The sequence below is a fragment of the Rattus rattus genome, chromosome 18 (genome assembly GCF_011064425.1).
Source record: "Rattus rattus isolate New Zealand chromosome 18, Rrattus_CSIRO_v1, whole genome shotgun sequence".
In the NCBI taxonomy this organism is placed as follows: Eukaryota; Metazoa; Chordata; class Mammalia; order Rodentia; family Muridae; genus Rattus; species Rattus rattus.
The window spans coordinates 48912752-48932849 of NC_046171.1; the positions used below are offsets into that span (position 1 = coordinate 48912752).

At 39.7% G+C, this 20098-nt stretch overlaps 1 pseudogene; it reads right to left on the reverse strand.

The window, feature by feature from the left end:
• Nucleotides 1–795: 795 nt before the first annotated feature.
• Nucleotides 796–20098, reverse strand: part of LOC116886988 — a 41079-nt pseudogene continuing 21776 nt past the window's right edge.

The following is a 20098-nucleotide window of genomic DNA, read 5'->3' on the forward strand; positions in this document are numbered from 1 at the left end:
CTTTTATGACATCATTCTTCAGGGTTTTCCAGATCCACTTTTTAAACAGGGCCCTGGGTGCAGTCTGACACTAGCCACTATGTCCCTGGGGCATAACTGAAGAGGAGGGGCTGAATTCTCTTTCTTGTACAGCAGGACCCTCCTTGCTGGAGAATGGAGGCAATCTATTCTATATGGTCATGCTGTCCTTTGAACCAGCTGCAGTCATTTGGTGGAGCTGTCCTGTAAGGTTCTCCTGAAGTGAGGTTTGTGAAGGAGATGATTTTATCTTTTCACTGGGTATGTAGGCGCCCTTATACTGGACATCTCCCACAGAGGCATGATGAGATAAAACACTCTGTGAGGACACTTTGCTCTTTCAATTGTTAGAGCCAGCTTTGGATACTTTCATTGATGACTGGTTAGAGTAGATTTCCAGTGACAAATCCTGTGAAGACTCTCTGTTAGAGCTTTTTTCCAAGGTATCACTTCTCTCTATCTCCCCTGAGGTGCTGCTCATGAAGCGAGCCTTGTGGAAAAGCTGGGGACAGAGTCTGCATATGGGAGTTGTCTTGTTCAAGCAGTTCAAAGTGGGTTGCATACTGTACCTCATTCTACTCTTTTGTCCATTCATAAGACTTTCATGTAGAGTGGACAAAATGAAGGTAAGAAAGGTAGGGACACTAAATCCCTTCCTTATAACCCTTTGTTGTATAATGCTTGGCCCTGTATGGTTCTAGGTTTGATCCCAATGCCTGGGCTTAAGGTTTTTTTTGTTTGTTTGTTTGTTTTTTTTATTAAGTTGTCTCCCCAGGGTTACTGTTGTCCAAGCATAAAATAGGTAGTCATTACATAGTCAAACTTTTTCTCTCATAAACTTTCCTTTTTCTCGAATTGCTTATATCCCATGATACTCATGATGACCATTAAAGTGGGGTCTGGGTGGCTGTCAGTGTTCTCTCTAAAGGAACTGGAAGAGACTTCATTGTCATGCTTCAGCCATTGAAAGCTCACAATATCATGTACTGTTGGCTGTTGTCCAGGGTTTACAGTTAGTAAACAACTTAGCAATCACGTCCCAAAGATCTGATGGCAGCTTGAATTTTACAAACTACTTTCCTGCCAAGATCTTCTGCTTTAGTTCTTCACAGTCATTTCCCTGGAAAGGGGGCTCTCTCTCTCTCTCTCTCTCTCTGCTGACAGTAGAGCGCAATCTCCAAGCTCCAGACATCAATTGCACAACCATCATACCCTTTACCTTTAGAGAGTTCTGGCGGGCAATAAGAGAGGGTCCCACAGAAAGTTGCTAGCTTCTGGCCCATGATAATCTTGGTGCTCAATCCGAAATCATTAAGTTTTATATTTTCTTTGCTGTCCACTAAAATATTTTCGGGCTTAAAATCCCTGTGGGCAATCCCTTTCTGGTGACAATACTGGAGGGCATATACCATCTGTTTAAATAGCCTGTGAGACTCCTCCTCCAGTAGGTAGTCCAACTCCATAATTCGGTTGAGTAGGTCTCCTCCCTGTTCCAGAGTCATATAAATGTTTTTGTGGTGCTGATAATGTGAAAAAGTTTAATAATATGATGGCCTAGAGTTTTTATAATTTCAATTTCTAATTTAATGAGGGTGTTCTTCCTGCCAGTTGGAAGAATTTTTATTGCTACTGTTGTCCAGGTAAGGAGATGGCTAGCCAATTTTACTTCCCCAAATGTTCCCTGGCCAAGGGTCATTAAGATTTTATAATGTTCTGTTAAAGCATTTTCATGAAAGAAGTTGGACCTGAGGTCCTGACACACTTGCTGTTTGCATTCTGTCTAAGCTTCACCCGCACACTTAACCTGGCAACAGCCAAGTATGCCTGACAATATGAATATGCCCCCTCCTCACTCTCTTGTTCCCTCTTGCTCTCTTGCTCCTCTCTTGCTCTTACCTTCCTGACCCCACTCGCTCCCTGTTCCCTTCAGCCCTCTCTCTCCATGTGTTCATGGACGGCCTCTACTTCTCTCCTCTCCTCTCCTCTCCTCTCCTCTCCTCCCCTCTCCTCTCCTCCGCCCCCTGTCTCTCCCTTTCTCTGCCTCTACTGCCCTCTTAACTCCCCTCCCCATGCCCCGAGTTTACTCTATACTATACTGTCCTGTGACTGATCCCTCAGGGAGAAGGAATGCTTCAACATGGGCCCAAGGAGGCATCCCCCTTCCCCCATACTTCACCACACCTCTATAGATCATATCCCCCCTTCTTTATCTTTTTATAAACACATCACTTGTCATCTCTTCATCTTTGTTGATAGGAATGGCCAGTGTCCACACCGATCTGTCAAAGTTCAGGCAGGTTCACAACATTTGAGTTCAAACTTCACCAGCATCCGAGTCCAAAATTCTATTAGTATCTGAATCCAAAATTTTCACCAACATCCAAGTCCTACAGATAACTATCAAACAGCTCTCTGCACTAGAAGGACAAAAAGCAGCTCCACACAGCACATTATATGCACAGGTGTCAGCCATTGCTCACAGTGACTCTTTGTGAGGCCAGAGCAAGACATGGACCAATGAGGGATGGGCACACTCCTACGTGGTCACTGCTACCAAGTACCCAACAAGAAGCAACATAAGGGTTCATTTTGGTTCATACTATGAGGGAACAGGGAAAGCATGGTGGCAGGAGTGGTGTGCAGTGTTAGCATGTGACTGCTCACACTGCAATGGTAGTCATTACACCTCCAAAGCTAGGTCAGAAAACTGCTTCCTAGAGCTAGAACACACGCCCTGAAGCTAGATTCCAGCTTCCCAAGACTGTATCACCTGCTAGAGATCACATGTTCAGACACAAGGGTCTATATGGAACATTTTAAAGGCAAAACACAGCAAGAGCTGTCTCCACTTTAATGATAATAAAAACAGGAATGATAGTAATGATAATATACTTTATACATTATTGGGTATAGACTAATATTTACTGGTAAGAAAGTAAACCTAGAGGATGCTCTAATGCTCTTTGCAGGTAGGACCAAAAATATTGTGGTAACATCTGGATGTAAATGACCTCAACATATCTATGGTTAAATTACTTGTTCCTCTCTTTAAACTTGACTTGGTATCCAAAATATGTCCCTCACTGTCATTGTGCTGCTGTAAATATTCTGTTTTTCAAACACTGTAGAATAAGTTACTAAAGTCTGTGGGACTGAGAAGAAGACAATTTGGTCACAACTTACCCCAAAGACTATTTTGTTGTGGTTACATTGTTTTATTTACATTCAAAATGCTGTCCCTCTTTCCAGTCACCCCTCCAAGAGTTCTTCACACCATCCCACTTCTCCTTTGCCTCTGAGAAGGTGCCCCTTCCCCATACCCTCACCCCCTCAACCACTCATCCACCCTCATCTCACCATCCTCTCACCCCCCCTTCCTAAGGGCATCAAGTCTCTACAGGATTACATAAATCCTCTCTCCCTGAGGACAGACAAGGCAGTCCTATGCTAAATATATTCCAGGGGCCACAGACACAGTCCATGCTTGTTCTTTGTTTGGTGGCTTAATCTTTGGGAGCTCCCAAGGGTTGGGTTAGTGGATAAAGTTGGTCTTTCTAAGGGGCTGCCATCCCCTTCAACTCCTTCAATCCTTCCCCTAACTCTCCCATAATCCAAGGCTTGGCTAGAAATCTGTAAATACCTGCATCTGTCTCAATCAGCTGTTAGTAGAGCCTCTCAGAGGAAAGCCATGCTATGCTCCTGTCTGCAAGCACAACATGACATCAGTAATAGTGTCAGGGTTTGGTGCTCGCCCATGTGATGGATTCTCAAGTTGGGCCTTTCCTTCAATCTCTGCCCCATTTTCTCCCTGTATTTGTTTTAGACAGGAATAATTCTGAATCAAAAAGTTTGAAGGTGGATTGGTGACCCCACCCCTCCACTAGGGGCCCTGCCTATCTAATGGAGGTGGTCTTCAGGTTCTATCTCCCCACTGTTGGGCATTTTGGTTGAGGTCATCACTATTGAGTACTGGGAGCTTCACATCCCAGGTCTCGTTTCCCCACATTGTCTTCCACCCCCTACTGCTGCATGTTTCCATTCTTTCTTCTAGCCCTCTCAAATTCTCTCCTGTGCACCCCCACTGTCCAATCCTGCCCCCATTTTCCATTTCCCGCCCCTCCCCCACCAAGAATCCTCCCTCCCTCTATTTCCTATGATTATTTTGTTCCCCTTCTAAGTGGACTTCAGGTATTCATACTTGGGCCTTTTGTTTTGTTTTCTTTTACTGGATATTTTCTTTATCTACATTTCAAATGTTATCCCCCTTCCTGGTTTCTCCTCTGGAAACTCCCTATCCCATCACCCGACCCCTTCCTCCATGAAGTTGCTCCCCACCCACCCACCCACTGCATCCTGCCTCTCCTATCTGATTCCCCTACACTGGTGCATCAAGCCTTCACAGGACCAAGGGCCTCTCCTCTCACTGATGCCAAAAAGGCCATCTTCTGCTTCTTATGTGGCTGGAACCATGGGTCAGTCCATGTGTACTCTTTGGTTGGTGGCTTAGTCCCTGGGAGCTCTGGGATGTCTGGCTGGTTGATATTGTTCTTCCTGAGGGGTTGCAAACCCCCTCAGCTACCTCAGTCCTTTAACTCCTCCATTGGGAACCCTGTTCTCAGTCCAATGGTTGACTTCAAGCATCTGCCTCTGTATTTGCCAGGCTCTGGCAGAGCCTCTCAGGAAAAAGCTATAGCAGGCTCAGGTCAGCATGTACCTCTTGGCATCTCCAATAGTGTCTGGGTTGGTGACTACATATGTGAAAGGATGGCCTTTCCTCCAGTCTTTGCTCCACATATAAGTAACACACATGAGTAACATATAAGGGCAGACCTATCAGAATTACACCAGAATTCTCACCAAAGACTTTGGGCCTTCTTTCTTGTTAAACTTCTTATGGTCGATGGGTTGTATCTGGGTATTCTGTACGTTTTGGCTAATATTCACTTATCAGTAAGTACATACCATGTATGTCCTTTTGAATCTGGAATACCTCACTCAGCACTATATATTCTTGTTCCATCCATTTGCCTGCAAATTTCATAATATTCTCATTTTTACTTTTTTTATTAGACATATTTCTTTACTTACATTTCAAATGTTATTCCCTTTCCCAGTTTCCTGTCCCCCCCATCCCCTCCCCCTTCCACATATGGGTATTTCCCCCATGCATCCCCCTTACTGCCCCTCCCCATATTCCCCTGTACTGGGGGTCCAACCTAGGCAGAACCAAGGGCTTCCTCTTCCACTGGTGCCCCAACAAGGCTACATATACAGTTGGAGCCCTGGGTGAGTCCATGTATAGTCTTTGAGTAGTGGTTTAGTCCCTGGAAGCTCTGGTTGGTTGGCATTGTTGTTTTTATGGGGTTGCAAGATCCTCCAACTCTTTCAATAGTTCCTCTAATTCCCCCCAAGGGGTTCCTGTTCTCAGTTCAGTGGTTTGCTGCTAGCATTCACCTCTGGATTGGACATGCTCTGGATGTGTCTCTCAGGAGAGATCTATATCCGGTCCCTTTCAGCATGCATTTTTTAGCATCATCAATCTTATCTAGTTCTGGTGGCTATATATATATATGGGCCATATGTGGGACAGGCCCTGAATGGCTGTTCCTTGAGTCACTGCTCTAAACTTTGTTTGGGACTCCTATGGATATTTTTTCCCCTTTTAAGGAGTGGAAGCATTGCATTTTGGTCATCCTTCTTCTTGAGCTTCCTGTGGTCTGGGGATTGCATCTTGGGTAATTTGAGCTTTTTGGCTAATATACACTTATCAATGAGTGCATACAAAGTGTGTTTTTCTGTGATTGAGTTATCTCACTCAGGATGATATTTTCTAATGCATTCCATTTCCCTATGAATTTGACGAAGTCATTGTTTTCGATAGCTATTCCATTGTGTAGATGTACCACATTTTTTAAAATCCATTCTTCTGTTGAAGGACATCTGGGTTCTTTCCAGCTTCTGGCTATTATAAATAAGGCTGCTATGAACATAGTGGAGCATGTGTCTTTGTTGTATGTTGGGGCATCTTTTGGGTATATGCCCAAGAGAGGTATAGCTGGGTCCTCAGGTAGTTCAATGTCCAATTTTCTGAGGAAACTCCAGACTGATTTCCAGAATAGTTGTACCAGTTTGCAACCCCACCAACAATGGAGGAGTGTTTCTTTCTCCCCACATCCTCACCAGCATCTGCTGTCACCTGAGTTTTTATTCTTAGCCATTCTGACTGGTATGAGGTGGAATCTCAGGGTTGTTTTGATTTGCATTTCCCTGAAGAATAAGGATGTTGAACATTTCTTTAGGTGCTTTTTGGCCATTGGATAATCCTCAGCTGAGAATGTTTTGTTTAGCTCTGTACCCCATTTTTTTCTTTTTTTCGGAGCTGGGGACCGAACCCAGGGCCTTGTGCTTGCTAGGCAAGCACTCTACCACTGAGCTAAGTCCCCAACTCTGTACCCCATCTTTAATAGGGTTATTTTGCTCTCTGGAGTCTAACTTCTTGAGTTCTTTTATATTTTGGATATTAGCCTTCTATCAGATGTAGGATTGGTAAAGCTCTTTTCCCAACCTGTTGGTTGCCATTTTGTCCTAATGACAATGTCTTTTGAGTTACAGAAGCTTTGCAGTTTTATGAGGTTCCATATGTTGATTCTTGATCTTAGAGCATAAGCCATTGGTGTTTTGTTCAGGAAATTTTCCCCAGTGCCCATGTGTTCTTCTTCCCCACTTCTGCTTCTATTAGTTTGAGTGTATCTGGTTTGATGTGGAGGTCCTTGATCCACTTGGACTTAAGCTTTGTACAAGGTGATAAGAATGAATTGATTTACATTCTTCTACATGCTGACCTCCAGTTGAACCAGCACCATTTGTTGAAATTGCTATCTTTCTTCCATTGGATAGTTTCAGATCCTTTGTCAAATATCAAGTGACCATAGGTGTGTGAGTTCATTTCTGGGTCTTCAATTCTGTTCCACTGATCTATCTGCCTGTCTCTGTACCAATACCATATAGTTTTTATGACTATTGTTCTGTAATACTGCTTGAAGTCAGGGATTGTGATTCCCCAGAAGTTCTTTTATTGTTGAGTATAGTTTTCACTATCCTGGGTTTTTTGTTATTCCAAATGAATTTGCAAATTGATCTTTCTATCTTTAGAAATAATCGAGGAGGAATTTTGATGGGGACTGCATTGAATCTGTAGATTGCTTTTAGCAAAATGACCGTCTTTACTATATTAATCCTGCCAGTCCATGAGCATGGAAGATATTTCCATCTTCTGAGATCTTCCCCAATTTCTTTCTTCGGAGCCTTGAAGTTCTTGTCATACAGATCTTTCCCTTGCTTGGTTGGAATCACCTGAGGTATTTTATGTCATGTGTGACTATTGTCAAAAATGTCATTTCCCTAATTTCTTTCTCAGCCTGTTTTTCCTTTGAGTAGAGGAAGGCTACTGATTTATTTGAGTTAATTTTATACCCCGACACATTGCTGAAGTTGTTCATCAGGTTAAATAGTTCTCTGGTGGAACTTTTGGGGTCACTTAAGTACACTATCATAGCTGCAAATAGTGATATTTTGATTTCTTCCTTTCCAATTTGTATCCTTTTGACCTCCTTTCTCTGTCTGATTGCTCGGGCTTTGAGTACTATATTGAATAAATAGGGAGAGAGTGGTCAGCCTTGTCTAGTCCCCGATTTTAGTGGGATTGCTTCAAGTAATTCTTCCACTTAGTTTGATGTTAACTACTGGTTTGCTGTATATTGCTTTTATTATGTTTAGATATGGGCCTTGAATTCCTGATCTTTCCACAACTTTTATCATGAAGGGGTGTTGAATCTTGTCAAATTCTTTCTCAACATCTAATGAAATGATCATGTGTTCTTATCTGAGTTTGCTTATATACTGGATTACACTGATGGATTTCCATATATTAAACCATCCCTGCATCCCTAGGATGAAGCCTACTTGATCATGATGGATGGTCATTTTGATGTGTTCTTGGATTCGGTTTGGAAGAATTTTATTGAGTATTTTTGCATCAATATGCATAAGGGAAATTGGTCTGAAGTTCTCTTTCTTTGTTGGGTCTTTGTGCAGTTTAGGTATAAGAGTAATTGTGGTGTCATAGAAGGAATTTGGTAGTGATCCATCTGTTTCAATTTTGTGGAATAGTTTGGACAGTATTTGTATGAGGTCTTCTATGAAGTTCTGATAGAATTCTGCACTGAACCCATCTGGACCTGGGCTCTTTTTGGTTGGGAGACTTTTAATAACTGCTTCTATTTCTTTAGGAGTTATGGGGTTGTTTAGATGGTTTATTTGTTCCTGATTTAACTTTGGTACCTGGTATCTGTCTAGAAAATTGACCATTTCCTCCAGACTTTCCAGTTTTGTTGAATATAGGCTTTTTAGTAGGATCTGATGTTTTGTTTTGTTTTTTTTAATTTCTTCCAATCCTGTTGTTATGTCTCCCTTCTCATTTCCGATTTTGTTAATTTGGGTACAATCTCTGTGACCTCTGGTTAGTCTGGCTAAGGATTTATCTATCTTGTTGATTTTCTCAAAGAATCAGTTCCTGGTTTTTTTGATTCTTTGTATAGTCTTTTTCATTTCTTCTTGGTTGATTTCAGCCCTGAGTTTGATTATTTCTGGCCTTCTACTCCTCTTGGGTTTATATATTTCTTTTTGTTCTAGAGCTTTTAGGTGTGCTGTTTAAAGCTGCTGACATATGCTCTCTCCTGTTTCTTTTTGCAGGCCCTCAGAGCAATGAGTTTTCCTCTTAGTATCGCTTTCATTGTGTCCCATAAGTATGGGAATGTTGTATCTTCATTTTCATTAAATTCTAAGAAGTCTTTAATTTCTTTCTTTATTTCTTCCTTGACCAAGTTGTTATTGAGTAAAGCATTGTTCAACTTCCATGCATACATAGGGTTTCTGTCATTGTTGTTATTGAAGACCATTCTTAGTGCGTGGTGATCTGATAGGGTGCACGGAATTATTTCTATCTCCTGTATCTGTTGAGACCTCTTTTGTGACCGATTATATGATCAGTTTTGGAGAAGGTTCCATGAGGTGCTGAAAAGAAGGTATATCCTTTTGACTTAGGATGGAATGTTCTATAAATATCTGTTAAATCCATTTGGTTCATACCTTCTATTAGTTTCTCTATGTCTCTGTTTAATTTCTGTTTCCATGATCTGTCCATTGATGAGAGTGAGGTGTTGAAATCTCCTACTATTATCGTGTGAGGTGCAATGTGTGCTTTGAGCTTTAGTAAAGTTTCTTTTATGAATGTAGGTGCCCTTGGATTTGGAGCATAGATATTTAGGATTGAGAGTTCATCTTGGTGGATTTTTTCTTTGATGAATATGAAGTGTCCTCCCTTGTCTTTTTAATGACTTTTGGTTGATAGTCAACTTTATTCAATATTACAATGGCAACTCTAGCTTGTTTATTCAGGCCATTTGCTTGGAAAGCTGTTTTCCAGCCATTTACTCTGAGGTAGTGTCTGTCTTTGTCTCTGAGGTGTGTTTCATACATGCAGCAAAATGCTGGGTCCTCTTTACGTATTCAGTCTGTTAGTCTATCTCTTTTTATCAGGGAATTGAGTCCATTGATGTTAAGAGATATTAAGGAATACTGATTGTCACTTCCTGCTATTTTCATTGTTAGAGGTAGAATTATGTTTGTTTTTCTCTCTTTTGGTTTCATTGCAAGGAAATTACATTCTTGGTTTCTGTATGGTGTAGTTTCTCTCCTTGTGTTGGAGTTTTCTATCCATTATCCTTTGTAGGGCTGGATTTGTAGAAAGATATTGTGTAAATTTGGTTTTGTCATGGAATATCTTGGTTTCTCCATCTATGTTAATTGAGAGTTTTGCTGGATACAGTAACCTGGGCTGGCATTTGTGTTCTCTTAGGGTCTGTATGACATCTGTCCAGAATCTTCTGGCTTTCACAGTCTCTGGTGAGAAATCTGATGTAATTCTGATAGGTCTGCCTTTATATGTTACTTGACCTTTTTCCCTTACTGCTTTTAATATTCTTTATTTTGTGCGTTTGGTGTTTTGACTATTATGTGACAGGAGGAATTTCTCTTCTGGTCCAATCTATTTGGAGTTCTGTAGGCTTCTTGTATGTTTATGGGCATCTCTTTCTTTAGGTTAGGAAAGTTTTCTTTTATAATTTTGTTGAATATATTTACTGGCCCTTTAAGCTGGGAGTCTTCACTCTCTTCTATACCTATTATCCTTAGGTTTGATCTTCTCATTGAGTCCTGGATTTCCTGTATGTTTTGGGCTAGGAACCTTTTGCATTTTATATTATCTTTGACAGTTGTGTCAATGTTTTCTATGCTATCTTCTGCCCCTGAGATTTTCTCTTCTATCTCTTGTATTCTGTTGGTGATGTTTGTATCTATAGCTCCTCCTCTCTTCCTTAGGTTTTCTATATCCAGGGTTGTCTCCCTTTATGCTTTCTTTATTGTTTCTATTTCCATTTTCAATTCGTTCACCTGTTTGGTTATATTTTCCCATAGTTCTTTCAGGGATTTTTATGTCTCCTCTTTAAGGACTTCTACTTGTTTACTTGTGTTTTCCTACATTTCTTTAAGGGAGTTCTTTATGTCTTTCTTAAAGTTCTCCATCATTATCAAAATATGACATTTTTAATCTAACTCTTGCTTTTCTGGTGTGCTTGAATATCCAATATTTTCTTTGATGGGAGTACTGTGCTCTGATGATGCCAAGTGGTCTTGGTTTCTGTTGCTTAGGTTCCTGTGCTTGCCTCTAGCCATTGGGTTGTCTCTGGTGTTTGCTGGTCTTGCTGTTTCTGAGAGTGATTTGACTCTGCTGTAGGCCTCTGTGTCAGCACTCCTGTAGAACTGTTTTCTTGTTTTCTTTCAGCCTTTCCTGAGAATAGGTACTCTGGTTTGAGGTGTGTCAGCACTCTTGGAAACTGTCTTCCAGCTCTAGTCCCAGGCAGGAATCAAAGGGTGCTGCCCCTGATTGCTCATAGGTCCTTGCACCCAGCAGGCACAGGTAGTCTCCTCTGACTTCTCAGGAGTATCCACACTTCTGAGTGTCCAGCTCTCTCCTCCATGGGATTTGGGTGCAGGGAGCTGTTTGGCCTGTACAGTCACTTGAGTTTTTTATATTAGTCATTTTTGATAGGTATAAGTTGAAATATCAGGGTAGTTTTGATTTGCATTCCGTGGTGACTAAGGATGTTGAACATTTCTTTAAGTGCTTTTTTTATCTATTTAAGATTCCTCTGTTGAGAATTCTATGTTTAGTTCTGTACCCTATCCTTTAATTAAGTTATTTGGGCTTTTAGAGTATGATTTCTTCAGTTCAGTATAAAATTTTGACATTAGCCCTCTATCATATGTAGGGTTAGAGAAGATCTTTTCCCAATCTATAGGTTGCCATTTTATCCTATTGACAGTGTCCTTTGCCTTACAGAAGATTTTCAGTTTAATGAGGTCCAATTTGTCAATTGTTGATCTTAAAGGCACTGGTGTTCTGTTCAGGAAATTTTCCCCTATGCCAAAGTGTTCTGAGGCTATTTCCCATTTTCTCTTCTACTACAGCCAGTATATTTGGTTTTATGTTGCGGTCCTTGATCCACTTGGACTTGAGCTTCTTACAAGGTGATTCATTATGGATCAAATTTCATTATTACAAAAGCAGACCACCATTTGTTGAAGATGCTTTCTTTTTTCCACTGGGTGGTTTTGGCTTCTTTGTCAAAGATCAAGTATCCAAAGGTGTATGGGTTTATTTCTTGGACTTCAATTATATTTCACCGATTGACCTATCTATCTCTGTATGAATACCATGTGGTTTTTATCACTATTGTTCTGTAGTACAGCTTGAGGTCAGAGATAGTGATTTTCCTAGAAATTTTTTTATTATTGAGAATTGTTTTGGCTATCCTGAGGTTTTGTTTTTCCATATGAATAATTGTTCATTCCATGTCTGTGAAGAATTGAGTTGGAATGTTGATGGGGATTGCATTGAATCTGTAGATTGTTCTTAGTAGGATGGCCATTTTTACTGGTAAGCCTACAAATCCATGAGCATGGGAGATCTTTCCATCTTCTGGGGTCTTCTATTTTTTGTTCAGGGACTTGAAGTTCTTGTCATACAGATTTTTCATTTGCTTGCTTGGTTTTACACCAAGATATTTCATATTATTTGTGGCTATTGTGAAGGGTGTTGCTTCCCCAATTGTTTTCTGAGCCTGTTTATCATTTGTGGAAATGAAGGAAATCCATTGTATCTATACAAGTAAAGTCCTGTCTTTAATATACTCATTAGAAGTACAAGAATGCTAAGATTTCTGGGGTGTTTACTTTCAGTAAAATGAAGTATTAATTGTACTATACTGTACTTTCTTGCTTGATTTTCTTAAACACACACAGGGGGTGGAAGGAGAGGTTAGATGTTATAAATAGTTTAACTTTGAAAAAAAATGACCCACAAAGAAATCAAACTCATGTCCTTGGCCTATTTTAAACAGTTTCACTAATCATCATTATCCAAATTTTCTTTTTAAAATTCCAATAGCAATTATCTGCAGAACTCTTTGGCAATTAATCATGCATTGTTTCCTTGAGCTGTCATCTGTTTTTTTATTTGCTTTGTGCTGCAGTATAATTTTTATACTATCACAGAATTGTTTTTTGCAAAGTGCAGCTACTATAATTATGCTTTTGAGCTCTCATGTACCATAAATAACACGTTTCTAAAACAGCCAGTGACTTGCTGCCCCTCTGTCCACCTGACGGTTGTGTGTCACAGATTGTGACAGTGTTCCTCTTCACTGCATACACTCTGTGGCCTTCCTCAGCTCCACCCCTTGGTATTTACAGTAGAGGCCGTCCGTAGATCCTTAGCAGTCCACACTCCTGTGCTGTTATCTTACATGGCAAAAAAGGCCTTGGCAAGATCAAAGATTTTCAGGCACAAAAATTTCTCTAGATTATATAAAAGGAACTGTGACCCAACATTCTGCTTTCTTCCTCACAGCACACACTGGGCTGGCAGGGTAAAGTGGAGCCCAGAATGGGTGACTGCTGGCTAGGAATGCTGAAAGGAGAAGGCTTCCTACAAGGATTTTAGTATTACACAGCTCTTTTGGATGACAGCACTTGGTGAAATAGCTCATATACATACACTTTATTTGGAGTACTCAAAGGCTATATGTGAACCCTGGAGAGTGAGAAGGAGTTTTCAGGGTGAATGTAAATCATTGCCTGGAATTAAAATACTGGGATTGTCTCATTTGCATGGAGAGGCATTCCAGGAATCCCATGTACTTTCCTGGCAGATTCTTTTTGGGAAAGAAGAAGTTGAATTTGTAGATTTACCAAGCACTATGTGGCCTTGCTCAGGTAGAGGGTGTGGGGGTCAGGCTCCCCAGATAGGTCAGGCAGAGAAAAGGAAGACCTGCTGGAAGAGCGAGTTCCCCATTTTTGCACTGAGCTCCCAGGAGCTATCCAGACATGGGACTGTGACCTTAAATAGAAGAGTTTTCAAGGCTCAAATTTTCCACCTTATTAGATTTAATGTATCTGGTTTCATGCTGAGGTCTGTATTAGTCAGAGTTTCTATTCCTGAACAAAACATCATGACCAAGAAGCAAGTTGGAGAGGAAAGGGTTTATTCTACTTATACTTCCACATTGCTGTTCATCACCAAAGGAAGTCAGGGCTAGAACTCAAGCAGATCAGGAAGCAGGAGCTGATGCAGAGGCTATGGAAGGATGTTACCTACTGGCTTGCTTCCTCTGGCTTGCTCAGCTTGCTTTCTTACAGAATGCAAGACTACCAACCCAGGCACAGCACCACCTACAATGGGCCCTCCCACTCTTGATGACTAATTGAGAAAATGATGTATAGCTGGATCTCATGGAGGCATTTCCTTAAGAGAGGCTCCCTTCTCTGTGATAACTCCAGCTTGTGTTAAGTTGACACACAAAACCAGTCAGTACAAGGTCCTTGACCTCTTGGACTTAACTTTGTGCAAGGTGACAAATACGGATCTATTTTCATTTTTCTACATAATGACTGCTAGTTTGACGAGCACCATTTATTGAAGATATTTTCTTTTTTCTATTGTATATTTTTGGCTTTTTTGTCAAAGATCAAATGTCCATAGTGTGTGGTGTTATTTCTGGTTCTTCAATTCTATTCCATTGATCAACCTATCTATCTCTGTACCAAAACCATGCAGTTTTTACCTCTGTTGCTCTATACTACAGCTTGAGGTCAGGGATGGCAATTTCCCCCAGAAGTTCTGTTATTGCTAAGAATTGTTTTCACCATTCTGGTTTTTTTTCAGGGGGAGGGGTGTTGTTTTGTTTTGTTTTTCTGTTTTTCTATATGAAGTTGAGAATTGTGCTGTTTTTGTCTTTGGAGAATTGAGTTGAAATTTTGATGGGGACTGCATTGAATCTATAGATTACTTTTGGTAGGATAGCCATTTTTCTTTGTTTATCCTATCAATCCATGAACATGGATGATCTCTCCATTTTCTGAGATCTTCTTTGATTTCTTGACATACAGATGTTTCACTTGTTTGGCAAGAGCTACTCTAATATATTTTATATTATTTGTGACTATTATGAAGGGTATCATTTCTCTAATTTCTCTGTCAACCCATTTTTCACTTATATAAAGGAAGGCTACCGATTTATTTGAGTTAATTTTATATCCAGCCTCTTTGCTAAAGTTGTTTATCAGCTGTAGAAGTTCTCTGGTAGAATTTTTGGGGTTGCTTATGTATACTATTATATCTGCAAATAGTGATATCTTGACTTCTTCTTTGCCAATTTGTACCCTCTTGATCTCCTTTTACTGTCCTATTGCTTTAGCTAGGACTTTGAGTACTATATTGAATAGATATGGAGAGAGTGGGCCACCTTGTCTTGTTCCTGATTTTAGTGGGATTGATTCAAGTATCTCCATATTGGCTGTTGGTTTGCTGTATATTGATTTTATTATGTTTAGGTATGGACCTTGAATTACTGATCTCTCCAAAACTTTTAATATGAAGGGGTGTTGTATTTGTCAAATGCTTTTCAAGCATCTAATGAGATGATCATGGGATTTTTCTCATATTCATCAAAGGAAAAATCCACCAAGAGAAAGTCTCAACTCTGAACATCTATCCCCCAAATTCAAAGGCACCCACATTTATTTAAGAAACTTTATACTAAAGCTGAAAACACACATTGCACCCCACACAATAATAGTGGGACACTTCAACATCCCACTTTAACTAATCCATAGGTCATTGAAACAGAAACTAAACAGAGACATGGTAAAATAATAGAGACTATGAAACAATTTTATCAGACATCTATAGAACATTTCACCCTAAAACCAAACAATATACTTTCTTTTCAGCACCTTCTCTAAAATTACCATGTAACAACTTATTATAGGACACAATGAAAACAGTGCTAAGAGGAAAATTCAAAGCACTAATGCCCTGGTTAAAAAAAAAAAAATTGGAGAGATCCTACACTAGCAACTTAACAGCACACCTGAAAGTTCCAGAACAAAAAGAAGCAAACACACCTAAGTGGAATAGATGGCAGGAAATAGTCAAACTCAGAGTTGAAATCTACCAAATAGAAACAAAGAGAATTATACAAAGAACATAACCAAAGCCTTTCTTTTCTTTCTTTTTACTTTATTTTATTTTATTTTTATTGGATATTTATTTACTTACATTTTTTTCTTTTTCTTTTTATTATTTTTTTCTCCATCTTTATTAACTTGGGTATTTCTCATTTACATTTCGATTGTTATTCCCTTTCCTGGTTTCCAGGGCAACATCCCCCTAACCCCTCCCCCTCCACTTCTTTATGGGCTTCCCCTCCCCATCCTCCCCCCAACAATCACGTTCACTGGTCCCCTTCCACTGGTGCTATTACTAGGCTATTCATTGCTACCTATGAGGTTGGAGCCCAGGGTCAGTCCATGTATAGTTTTGAGCAGTGGCTTAGCCACTGGAAGCTCTGGTTGGTTGGCATTGTTGTTCATATGGGGTCTCAAGCCCCTTCTAGCTGTTTCAGTCCTTTCTAAGATTCCTTCAACAGGGGTTCCGTTCTCAGTTCAGTGATTTAATGATGGTGTGCGCCTATGTATTTGCTGTATTCTGGCTGTGTCTCTCAGGAGAGATCTACATCCGGTTCCTGTCGGCCTGCACTTCTTTGCTTCATCCATCTTATAATTGGGTGGCTGTATATGTATGGGTCACATGTGGAGCAGGCTCTGAATGGGTGTTCCTTCTGCCTCTGTTCTAAACTTTGCCTCCCTATTCCCTCCCAAGGGTATTCTTATTCCCCTTTTAAAGAAGGAGTGAAGCATTCACATTTTGGTCATCCTTCTTGATATTCGTGTGTTCTGTGCATCTAGGGTAATTTGAGCATTTGGGCTAATATCCACTTATGAATGAGTACATACCATGTGTGTTTTTCTGTGATTGGGTTACCTCACTCAGGATGATATTTTCCAGTTCCCTCCATTTGCCTACGAATTTCATAAAGTCATTGTTTTTGATAGCTGACTAATATTCCATTGTGTAGATGTACCACATTTTCTGTATCCATTCCTCTGTTGAAGGGCATCTGGGTTCTTTCCAGCTTCTGGCTATTATAAATAAGGCTGCTATGAATATAGTAGAGCATGTGTCTTTGTTGTATGTTGGAGCATCTTCTGGGCATATGCCCAGGAGAGGTATAGCTGGGTCCTCAGGTAATGCAATGTCCAATTTTCTGAGGAACCTCCAGACTGATTTCCAGAATGGTTGTACCAGTCTGCAATCCCACCAACAATGGAGGAGTGTTCCTCTTTCTCTGCATCCTCGCCAGCATTTGCTGTCACCTGAGTTTTTGATCTTAGCCATTCTCACTGGTGTGAGGTGAAATCTCAGGGTTGTTTTGATTTGCATTTCCCTGATGACTAAAGATGTTGAACATTTCTTTAGGTGTTTCTCAGCCATTCGGCATTCCTCAGCTGTGAATTCTTTGTTTAGCTTTGAACCCCATTTTTTAATAGGGTTATTTGTCTCCCTGTAGTCTAACTTCTTGAGTTCTTTGTATATTTTGGATATAAGGCCTCTATCAGTTCTAGGATTGATAAAGATCTTTTCCCAATCTCTTGGTTGCCTAACCACAGTGTCCTTTGCCTTACAGAAGCTTTGCAGTTTTATGAGGTCCCATTTGTCAATTCTTGATCTTAGAGCATAAGCCATTGCTGTTTTGTTCAGAAAATTTTCTCCAGTGCCCATGTGTTCGAGATGCTGCCCCACTTTTTCTTCTATTAGATTGAGTGTATCTGGTTTGATGTGGAAGTCCTTGATCCACTTGGACTTAAGCTTTGTACAGGGTGATAAGCATGGATCAATCTGCATTCTTCTACATGCTGACCTCCAGTTGAACCAGCACCATTTGCTGAAAAGGCTATCTTTTTTCCATTGGATGGTTTTGGATCCCTTGTCAAAGATCAAGTGCCCATAGGTGTGTGGGTTCATTTCTGGGTCTTCAATTCTATTCCACTGGTCTATCTGCCTGTCTCTGTACCAATACCAAGCAGTTTTTATCACTATTGCTCTGTAATACCGCTTGAGTTCAGGGATAGGGATTTCCCCCTGAAGTCCTTTTATTGTTGAAGATAGTTTTAGCTATCCTGGATTTTTTGTTATTCCAGATGAATTTGAAAATTTTTCTGTCTAACTCTTTGAAGAATTGGATTGGTATTTTGATGGGTATTGCATTGAATCTGTAGATTGCTTTTGGTAAAATGGCCATTTTTACTATATTAATCCTGCCAATCCCTGAGCAGGGGAGATCTTTCCATCTTCTGAGATCTTCAACTTCTTTCTTGAAGTAGAAGCTCTTGTCATACAGATCTTTAATTTGCTTGGTTAGAGTCACACCAGGATATTTTATATTATTTGTGACTATTGTGAAGCTGTTTCCCTAATCTTTTTCAGCCTGTTTATCCTTTGAGTAGAGAAAGGATACTGATTTGTTTGCGTTAATCTCCTATTCAGCTACTTCTGGGTATCAGAGTTCTCTGGTGGAATTTTTGGGATCACTTAAGTATACTATCACATCATCTGCAAACAGTGATATTTTGACTTCTTCCTTTCCAATTTGTATTCTTTTCACCTCTTTTTGCTGTCTAATTGCAATGGCTAGGACTTCAAGTATTATATTGAATAGATAGGGATAGAGTAGGCAGCCTTGTCTAGTCCCTGATTTTAGTGGGACTGCTTCAAGTTTCTCTCCATTTAGTTTGATGTTGATTACTAGTTTGCTGAGAATTACTTTTACTATGTTACAGCATGGGCCTTTAATTCCTGATGCTTCCAAGACTTTTAACATAAAGGGGTGTTGAGTTTTGTCAAATGCTTTTGCAACATTTAATGAGATGATCATGTGGTTTTTTTCTTTGAGTTTTTTTTTTATGTAGTGGATTATGTTGATTTATTTCTGTATATTGAACCATCCCTGTGTCCCTGGGATGAACCTACCTGATCATGGTGAATGATCATCTTAATGTGGTTCTTTGATTCAGTTTGTGAGAATTTTATTGATTTGAGATTTTTTTTCACATTGATATTTATAAGGGAAATTGGTCTGTAGTTCTCTTTCTTTGTAAGGTCTTTGTGCGGTTTAGGTATAACTGTAATTGTCGCTTCATAAAATGAAATGGGTAGTATTCCTTCTGTTTCTATTTTCTTGAATAGTTTGAAGAGTATTGGTATTAGGTCTTCTTTGAAGGTCTAACATAATTCTGCACTAAACCCATCTGGTCCTGGGCTCTTTTTGTTGTTGTTATTGTTGTTATTGTGAAACTTTTAATGACTGCTTTTATTTCTTTAGGGGTTATAGGACTGTTTAGGTGGCTTATCTGATCATGATTTAATTTTGGTTTCCTGTATTGTCTAGAAAATTGGGCATTTCATCCATATATTTCAGAATTTTTGAGTATAGGCTTTTAGAGTAGGATCTGATGATTATTTGAATTTCCTCAGTTTCTGTTGTTATGTTTCTCTTTTTATTTTTGATTTTGTTAATTTGGATATTGTCTCTGCTCTCTGGTTAGTCTGGCTAAGGGTTTAATCTATCTTGTTGATTTTCTCAAAGAACCAGCTCCCGGTTTTGTTGATTCTTTGTACAGTTCTTTTTCTTGATATTTGGTTGACTTCAGCCCTGAGTTTGATTATTTCCTGCCATCTACTTCTCTTGGGTGTATTTTCTTCTTTTTATTCTAGAGCTTTCAGGTGTGCTGCCAGCTGTTAATGTATGCTCTCTCCATTTTCATTTTGGAGACACTCAGAACGATGACTTTTCCTCTTAGCACTGCTTTCATTGTATCCCATGAGTTTGGGTATGTGCCTTCATTCTCATTAAATTCTAAAAAGTTTTAATTTCTTTATTTCTTCCTTGACTGAGTTATCACTGAGTAGAGCTTTGTTCAACTTCCATGCGTGTGGAGGCTTTCTGTTGTTTATGTTGTTATTGAAGACCAGCTTTAGTCTGTGGTGATCTGATAAGGTGCATAGGATTGTTTCAATCGTCTTGTATCTGTTGAGACCTGTTTTGTAACCAATTATATGGTCAGTTTTGGAGAAGGTACCATGAGGTGCTGTGAAGAAGGTACATTCTTTTGCTTCAGGGTGAAATGTTCTATAGATATCTTTTAAATCCATTTAGTTCATAACTTCTGCTCATTTCACTTTGTCTCTATATAGTTTCTGTTTCCATGATCTGTCCATTGGTGGGAGTGGGGTGTTAAAGTCTCCCACTATTATTGTATTTGTTACAATGTATGCTTTGAGCTTTAGTAAAGTTTCTTTTATGAATGTGGATGCCTTTGCATTTGGATCATAGATGTTCAGAATTGATAGTTCGTCTTAGTATATTTTTCCTTTTATGAGTATGAAGTGCCTTATCTTTTTTGATAACTTTTGGTTGAAAGTTGATCATATTCGATAGTAGAATAGCTACTCCAGCTTATTTCTTGGAACCATTTGCTTGAGAGAAAAAAATTCCAGCCTTTT